A 9,530-nucleotide genomic window follows, 5' to 3' on the forward strand; every position below is an offset into this window, starting at 1 on the left:
AAGTTTATAATAGCAAAAAGCACAGAAATCAGTAATTCACTCATAATGTTTGCACTGCAACCACCGGTGGTGCTGGGAAATAAAAGAAAGAGAAGTGTGCGTGGCGTACGAGAAGACAGGAAAACAAAAACAATTACGACAGATACTTAAAGCGGGACCTCACATATAGTTGCTCGTGTTCTTAACTGATGACGTCCAGGTTGGAAGCGGTCATCTTCAATATTATTGGTGACTACATTCAACTCAGATCCCATTTCACAAATATGCGAATAAAACTCACTTAGTTATTCATATGATGAATTTGACAGCAACCTGAGCTACGTGTTCAAAGCGCAAGAACAAAACAGCTCAACGGGACACTCAGACTTGTTACTCAAGGATCTTGAGCACCACGTATGTTGTACAGGAATTTGTCCTGGAGACCTGGCTAGTGGCTTTCCATGCGATGACCCCTAGTTCCAGAGAAAATCGAAACTAAAGTTTGTTCTAATTTCCGGACCAATAAAGTTAATCATGAAACTTCCTGGCAGATTAAAACTGTGTGCACGACCGAGACTCGAAATCGGGACCTTTGCCTTTCGCGGGCAAGTGCTCTACCATCCGAGCTACCGAAGCACGACTCACGCCTGGTGCTCACAGCTTTACTTCTGCCAGTATCTCGTCTCCTACCTTCCAAACTTTACAGAAGCTCTTCTGCGAACCTTGCAGAACTAGCACTCCTGAAAGAAAGGATATAGCGGAGACATGGCTTAGCCACAGCTTGGAGGATGTTTCCAGAATGAGATTTTCACTCTGCAGCGCAGTGTGCGCTGATATGAAACTTCCTGGCAGATTAAAACTGTGTGCACAACCGAGAGTCGAGCTCGGGACCTTTGCTAGTTCTGCAAGGTTCGCAGGAGAGCTTCTGTAAAGTTTGGAAGGTAGGAGACAAGATACTGGCAGAAGTAAAGCTGTGAGCATCGGGCGTGAGTCGTGCTTCGGTAGCTCAGATGGTAGAGCACTTGCCCGCGAAAGGCAAAGGTCCTGAGTTCGAGTCTCGGTCGTGCGCACAGTTTTAATCTGCCAGGAAGTTTCATATCAGCGTACACTCCGCTGCAGAGTGAAAATCTCATTCTGGAAACGTTAATCATATTTCGACCAAGCAAGCATTACGCAGCAGCCAACGTTCACGGCTGGCATTACGTCTTACATTCCAGACTCTGTACTTCTCTTTTTCAGTTTCATAGCGAGATGTTTTCAGGTACAGCTGAAAGTACTATTGTTCAGCTTGATTTGTAATTAATACCAGTACCAATCGCCTTGCGAAACAAGGAGCGAAAGCCGCCGCGCGCGGGATTAGCCGAGTGGTCTGGGGCGCTGCAGTCATGGACTGTGCGGCTGGTCCCGGCGGAGGTTCGAGTCCTCCCTCGGGCATGGGTGTGTGTGTTTGTCCTTAGGATAATTTACATTAAGTAGTGTGTAAGACTAGGGACTGATGTCCTTAGCAGTTAAGTCACATAAGATGTCACACACATTTGAACAATTTCGAAAGCCGCCCCTTCGCAACACAGTATACTATAGCTGCGACAGGAAAGATATACCTTTACGTTTCCTTATCTGTGCCAAACTATCCTGGAAATTGTCGGACTGTTCAAAAAGGAACTGACGAGTTGATTCGTAAATTTAAAAAGAATGTGACTGCGAGCTGCACGAAATCAGGGAAGATCACTGAAGCACTGTACGAAGAGTTTCAAAAATCTGTTGTTCTTCTGTACGGGGCAAGGAAAATTGCTTTACATTTTGCGTAGGAGGGAAGGCAGGCTAATGAGAAACATAACGATCACATCTTCGCAGACGAAATAGAAACATGCTTCTCCAGCGTAAAAACTACCCCACCCAAATGTAGTTCACTGTGCCATTCTTGTGATGTTTATTTGAAAGGCAGGCTACAATTTTCACTAAAACCGTCAAAGCTGTTGAAGATTAAGAGAGAAATAGCTCAGAGTGAAGACTCCATGAAAATACGTTCTTTAATTCAGTATCAGCTTCGAGCACCTGCTTTGATAGGAACGATCATATTCGTGTGGTTTACATCAAAGATGATCGAAGAAACTACTTTCTGAATCTTCTTCACTTTAAACGAACTGTGTTTTCCGGTATCTATTCTCAAGCGTTCGTGAGCCTGCAAGGCAATACCTTCCATTAAATGTGCGTAGTGCTCCACGAATTTGTGTTTCGGTTTCTTCTACAACCAATATGCTCCAGAATTATGTTGTGGCATGGCAAACCATGCGAGCGATACCAAACAAATCTATTCAGTAATTTGAAGAAAGCGCGCTGTAATGATTTATTAGTGAAATTACCACGTAGAAAGTAACCAGTTTTGAGTAATTTTGCTTGACATTTACTATTTGATGAGACTCTGTCCGACAAAATTGAAAAAAAAGGAAAAAGTACAAAAACTGGATTCTAACCCGAACTGCTACCGCTATCGCTCTGCGTACGAGCGCTTGATCGAAATACGGGTATACGAGACAAGCATAAACCTTGGATCTTCTCGGAAACTACGGTCCACCGCACGAAAAGGAGGTCGGGAAAAATCCCTCTACAACAAACCTAGCATCATTATCCGTGATGATCGGGTATGGTGATCCTATTGTCAGATGTAGAAAATCATTCTTCCTACCGCTGGGTCAGAGATGTGACAATATCCTACAATCTTTGGCGGCTCGTTGAACGTCGTTATACTTTCTGGAATGGCTTAGTATTCTCCTGCTATGTTCACTTGGGATATACTTGTCATTTATGTTAAATATTCTGAATCATTCTCACTTATGGGGTGACATCAAGTTAGTGAATTTGTGTTTTTGTTTTCCGGACACTCGTTCCAGGCAGAAACTTTTTTATTGCGAATTTCCGCTCTTAACCATCACTGTCGAAATCAGAGCGTGTTGTTGGTGGCAGTTGTTCGCTATCTCAGTGAAAATATGGTAATGGTTCGAAAGTCGGCTTTCGTTTGGAGTCGATTTCAATCTCGCTGGAGATTTTTACCTCTTCTGTGAAAGATACAATTGCAACCAAATCGAACCGAGCGAGGTGGCGTAGTGGTTAAACACTGGACTCGCATTCGGGAGGACGGTGGTTCAATCCCGCGTCCGGCCATCCTGATTTAGGTTTTCCGTGATTTCCCTAAATCGCTCCAGGCAAGTGCGCGCCAAATCGACTATCAGTGAGGAAATCTTAATTCTCGTTCCTCAGCAAAGATGATTTACAGTTGTTTTTTTCTAGCTACACAATTTGATTGACTAAATTGTGACACAGAATATATTGGTGAGTCGGTTTCGTGCTACATTTCCATACTTTTGTGGTATTCTTGTATTGTTACTTTAGTATGACTGTGGGCTGCATGTAGACACGGACTGTTTCGAGACCAAAAGTGCCTAGTACCTTGCTAATTTGTGACAATTTGTGTATGCTTGTCACTGACACACTATTTTACATAAACAGAGTTTCATCACCAGTTTTAATTCATAGAACAGTGCATTCCTTATAGCTTTTTCGTTAGCTTACTGAACACAACGGATAAATATATGAGGGAAATTTATCATTAGAAATATATTGTCCCACATTATTCAAAAGTGTCTGACAATTTTCCTATTTCATACCTGTGGAAAACAATTAGTTTGGAGGTAAAGACGTCACTGGACGAAGTTTGAAGTACCTTTCCCTGTTGTTTGTTTGTTAAGGAGCTTGAAAGCAAGCATTTGGGAGTGCAGTATCAAAAGAATAGGAGCGATGAGGAATAAGTTCCTAACAAAGCTCCTGGATAACATGTTTCGTGGAATCAACAGAGGTCAGGAGGCCGTTGGCGTGCGGTAGCAACGCTTGGTGTTGTCTTCTTGTTTGTTTTTCACATGGCGGCAACAGATGTCAACCGGAATGGATGTATTTCTGGAAATAGTTTGTAGCGCACAACGTCCTTTTTTTATGCGAAGTTGATTGCCTTTTGTTGTTATTTTTTTCTAATTCCCGATCAATAATTTATTGAAATGCAGAAAACGTAATGGCACCATTTATTGTCACTGGCTGAGACATTTGACTGATGACGGTGAAGCAGTAGTTCATACGTGGCCACCATTTGCCTTTTGTTGCCTCTAATTAGAACATGTAGCATCCCTACATCCTCTTCGGAGGCTCAACGGTTCAAATCACCACCTCCCGATCAATAATTTATTTAAATGCAGTTAAGATAAGGGCAATACTCCTAGTCACTAGCTGAGAGATTTATTCGGTTCCTTAGTGAGATAGCTGTTGACTTTGAAGTAGTAGTTCATACGTGGCCAACCTTTGACTTTTGTTGTCTTGAATTGAAGCATGGAGCATCCGTACATCCCTATTCGGAGGTTCAGCGATCCAAATCAGTCCGGTATTTCTGATTCGATTTACCGTGACTTTTCTAAACTGCTTAAGGCAAATACTGGGATATTTTATTTGACAGGACATGACGGTTTGCTACCCCAGCCTTGCTACTCCATCTAACGAAACCACCGCCGATGGAGCTTTAGATCTTAATCTTCATACCTTCCTTTTTTTCCAAATTTTTAATTTTGCTCACTGAACATGAACCATATTTCGCCTAAAAACGATTCAATTTGAAACAGCACAAATGCTTAGAGCTTTCCCTCTCACCTCCACCCTCTACCTGAAGATTAATAGTCAAAGATATAAAAAGTCTGAAGTGTAACACTCTTTATAATCTTGCTCTGTAGACCACAGTCGCTACATGTGAAGTATCGTCATCACCTGGGCGGACGCCATTACCGTCAGCACGACCGGTGGTCGGCGGCTGCCGTAGGCTGTACCCCATCTCTCACGCAAGGATAGTTGCAGCCGCTAGCTTTCTTGTGGAAAAACTTTATAAATTTTCGATTACTAAAATGTTAGAAAGTTAAGTAAATTATGTTTACTATTCCATTATATTAATATTTTTAGTAGGCGACAGGCATTTTAAAATAAATAATGGCGCAGTGGGCTCGAATTCTGCACTAAGCTATATATATATATGTATATTAAAGGCATTGTCCAGACTGACCGAATGACTCACTGATTCATCTTCGCCCCCCCCCTCCCCCCCCCCCCCCCCAAAAAAAAATGAGGATAGAAACGTAAAATTTCCACAGGTTCTTGTACGGTAGGCGTCGTTTAATAAAGCATTTTTTGAAATTCCACCCCAAAGGTGATTAAACAAGGAATGATAATAGATTTTGAAAATATGTCGCTACTAAACCTATTTAGAACCTAGACCTACGAAAATTGGCATTCGGTTTCTCAATCAGACATAATGAAATACGTGTTTCAGCATCTTTTTTAAAGTTTGACCGCTGTGGGGGTGAAATCGAGAGTGAAAACTTATTTTTAATTAAACCGTTATTGAATAAGTAGTAAAGTATTGTTAAAACTACACATATGAAAATTGGTATTTGACTTTTTACAAGTAAAAAAAAAAGTGTTTCAGTGTTTTTGGAAATTCTACCCCTAAGATATGTTTGACGAAAATATTTAACTATGACGGAATTTTAGGAGCTAAATCTATGAAAATTTTAATTTTGCTTCTCTGCCTGAAATAATTAATTGGAATGTCATTGTTTTTGGAGATTAAACCACTAAGAGGGCGAAATGGGGGATGAATTTTTTTTGTTGCTGCATGAAAGTTTCTATGGGAATATGTCCACAAGAACAAAAAAGGCTGGATGAGCTAGGACCTTCGACTCTAGCCACCACCAGAATCGCTTTATTGGCAGAAGTACATACGGAAGAGACCATGCTCCTGCGGCCTTAGTATGAACAGTTTAGATGATGTTGCCATTTTCGAACAACATAAAAATTTGGTTACGCATAAACAGAAAAGAAAAAAATCCTTGCAGACCCGAGCGAAAAAAGGGCCGCTAAACAAGTTCCAATATAAGTCAATGGTCGACGAGTCTAAGTTTCTCTGCACCATTTTTTTCCGCATTCTTGGGATTTCGTGGATTGGTTCTTCCTCAGTATTTCAAAGGTCTAGTATTAGATTTTCACCTGAGTAAAACATGCGTCACAAGATATCCTTACATCCTTGACTTCTCGCAATGTGCCGGCCGTGGTAGCCGAGCGGTTCTAGGCGCTTCAGTCTGGAACCTCGCGACCGCTACGGTCGCAGGTTCGAATCCTGCCTCAGGCATGGATGTGTTTGATGTCCTTAGGTTAGTTAGGTTTAAGTAGTTCTAAGTTCTAGGGGACTGATGACGTCAGCTGTTAAGTCCCATAGAGCTCAGAGCCATTTTTTTTTTCTGGCAAACTGAAATGAAGAACAAAGTGCTCCATCGTTATTGAGAATCTCATTTAATAGTGATGTCATGGCCAATGATGAGCCTGAATGTTTTTTACACCGGCAATTTAGTTTCTGTGTAGTTATAAAGAAATTGAAAATAGTTTTCTCCAGTTGCTGACACATAGGTTCAACAATTTCGTTAGTTACCGTACACTTCTGTGTTTCTTATCCTGCTCCTTTGAGTTTTTCAAGATTACGGAAAATAACCGTGAATAACCGCAGTAATTTCTTTAGCGTGTTTGCTATCACTCAGTATAAGAAATTTTTCTCTCTCTGTCTCTGTCTCTCTCTCTCTCTCTCTCTCCCTCTCTCTGCTCGAACAGGCCTAGGGAGGCCCAAATCTATTGACCTACCGCAGTTTCATTCTCAGACGATAGCCATCTGTGGATGCCAATACGGAGGGGCATCTAGTTCAGCACACCTCCCTCCCGGTCGGTGTCAGTTTTCGTCACATTAGCTGCTACTCTTCATCAGGTAGCTCTTCAACTGACCTCTCAAGAGCCAGGTGCACTTTGTTTGGCAACAGCGCATTGCTGACCTGGACGGTGACCATTCCAAGTGTTAGCCAATTCCAAAGGCGCTTAAGTTCGGTCATCTTACGGGAATCGGTGTTACTTCCGCGGCAACACCGTTGGAATGTGAAAATTACGTATCCATTTTTCTTTGCGATGACAAAACCATTGTAAGCAAATAACTGTACGCATTACTTCCACTATGATATTGTATGATTACCATTAATTATATTAGTAAAATGACTGTTTAGTAAGAGTTAGTTGTGGCTGTAAATATACACAATCGCGTGTCATTTTCTGTTTTTTGTGGTAAATATAACAGAAACTTGGCATAAATTTTCCACTCTCATTTCAGAAATGAGGAAATTCGTTATATATTAAGATTAATAAAGTTAATTACTGCTGTAACCTGCAGCTCAATAGTTTAATTGTCTTTGGGTAGGTGCAACCACAACGGAGAGGTATGTGATGAGAGGCCAGACAAACGTGTGGTACCTGAAGAGGAGCAGCAGCCTTTTCAGTATTTGCAGGGGCAACAGTCTGGATGATTGACTGATCTGGCCTTGCAACACTAACCAAAACGGCCTTGCTGTGCTGGTACTGCAAACGGCTGAAAGCAAGGGGAAACTACAGCCGTAATTTTTCCCGAGGGCATGCAGCTTTACTGTATGGTTAAATGATGATGGCGTCCTCTTGGGTAAAATATTCCGGAGGTAAAATAGTCCCCCATTCGGATCTCCGGGCGGGGACTACTCAAGAGGACGTCGTTATCAGGAGAAAGACAACTGGCGTTCTACGGATCGGAGCGTGGAATGTCAGATCCCTTAATCGGGCAGGTAGGTTAGAAAATTTAAAAAGGGAAATGAATAGGTTGAAGTTAGATATAGTGGGAATTAGTGAAGTTCGGTGGCAGGAGGAACAACACTTTTGGTCAGGTGAATACAGGATTATAAATATTATATCAAAAAGGGGTAATGCAGGAGTAGATTTAATAATGAATTAAAAATAGGAATGTGGGTAAGCTACTACCAACAGCATAGTGAACGCATTATTGTGGCCAAGATAGACACGAAGCCCATGTCCACTACAGTAGTACAAGTTTATATGACAACTAGCTCTGCAGATGATGAAGAAATTGAAGAAATGTATGATGAGATAAAAGAAATTATTCAGGTAGTTAAGGGAGACGCAAATTTAATAGACATGGGTGACTGGAATTCGAGAGTAGGAAAAGGGAGAGAAGGAAACATAGTGGGTGAATATGGATTGGGGGAGAGAAATGAAGGAGGAAGCCGTCTGGTAGAATTTTGCACAAAGCATAACTTAATTCAAATGGCTCTGAGCACTATGGGACTTAACATCTGTGGTCATTAGTCCCGTAGAACTTAGAACTACTTAAACCTGACTAACCTAAGGACATCACACACATCCATGCCCGAGGCAGGATTCGAACCTGCGACCGTAGCAGTCGCGCGGTTCCGGACTGAGCGCATAACTTAATCATAGCTAACCCTTGGTTCAAGAATCATAAAAGAAGGTTGTATACATGGAGGAAGCCTGGAGATACTAGAAGGTATCAGATAGATTATATAATGGTAAGACAGAGATTTAGGAACCAGATTTTAATTTGTATGACATTTCCAGGGACAGATGTGGACACTGACCACAATCTATTGGTTATGAACTGTAGATTAAAACTGAAAAAACTGCGAAAAGGTGGGAATTTAAGGAGATGGGACAGGGATAAACTGACTATACCAGAGATTGTACAGAGTTTCAGGGAGAGCATAAGGGAACAATTGACAGGAATGGGGGAAAAAAATACAGTAGAAGAAGAATGGGTAGCTCTGAGGGATGAAGTAGTGAAGGCAGCAGAGGATCAAGTTGGTAAACAGACGAGGGCTAGTAGAAACCGTTGGGTAACAGAAGAAATATTGAATTTAATTGATGAAAGGAGAAAATATAATAACGCAGTAAATGAAGCAGGCAAAAAGGAATACAAACGTCTCAGAAATGAGATCGATAGGAAGTGCAAAATGGCTTAGCAGAAATGGCTAGAGGACAAATGTAAGGATATAGAGGCTTATCTCACTAGGGGTAAGGTAGATACTGCCTACAGGAAAATTAAAGAGACCTTTTATGAAAAGAGAGCCACTTGTATGACTATCAAGAGCTCAGATGGGAACCTAGTTCTAAGCAAAGAAGGGAAAGCAGAAAGGTGGAAGGAGTATATAGAGGGTCTACACAAGGTCGATGTACTTTAGGACAATATTATGGAAATGGAAGAGGATGTAGATGAAGATGAAATGGGAGATGCGATACTGCATGAAGAGTTTGACAGAGTACTGAAAGACCTGAGTCGAAACAAGGCCCCGGGAGTAGACAACGTTCCATTAGAACTACTGACGGGCTTAGGAGAGCCAGTCCTAACAAAACTCTACCATCTGGTGAGCAAGATGTATGAGACAGGCGAAATACCCACAGACTTCAAGAAGAATATAATAATTCCAATGCCAAAGTAAGCAGGTGTTGACAGATGTGAAAATTATCCAACTATGAGTTTAATAAGTCACAGCTGCAAAATACTAACGCGAATTCTTTACAGACGAATGGAAAAGCTGGTAGAAGCCGACCTCGGCGAAGATCAGTTTGGATTCCGCAGAAATGTTGTA

This window comes from Schistocerca americana, chromosome 6 (genome assembly GCF_021461395.2).
Source record: "Schistocerca americana isolate TAMUIC-IGC-003095 chromosome 6, iqSchAmer2.1, whole genome shotgun sequence".
NCBI lineage: Eukaryota > Metazoa > Arthropoda > Insecta > Orthoptera > Acrididae > Schistocerca > Schistocerca americana.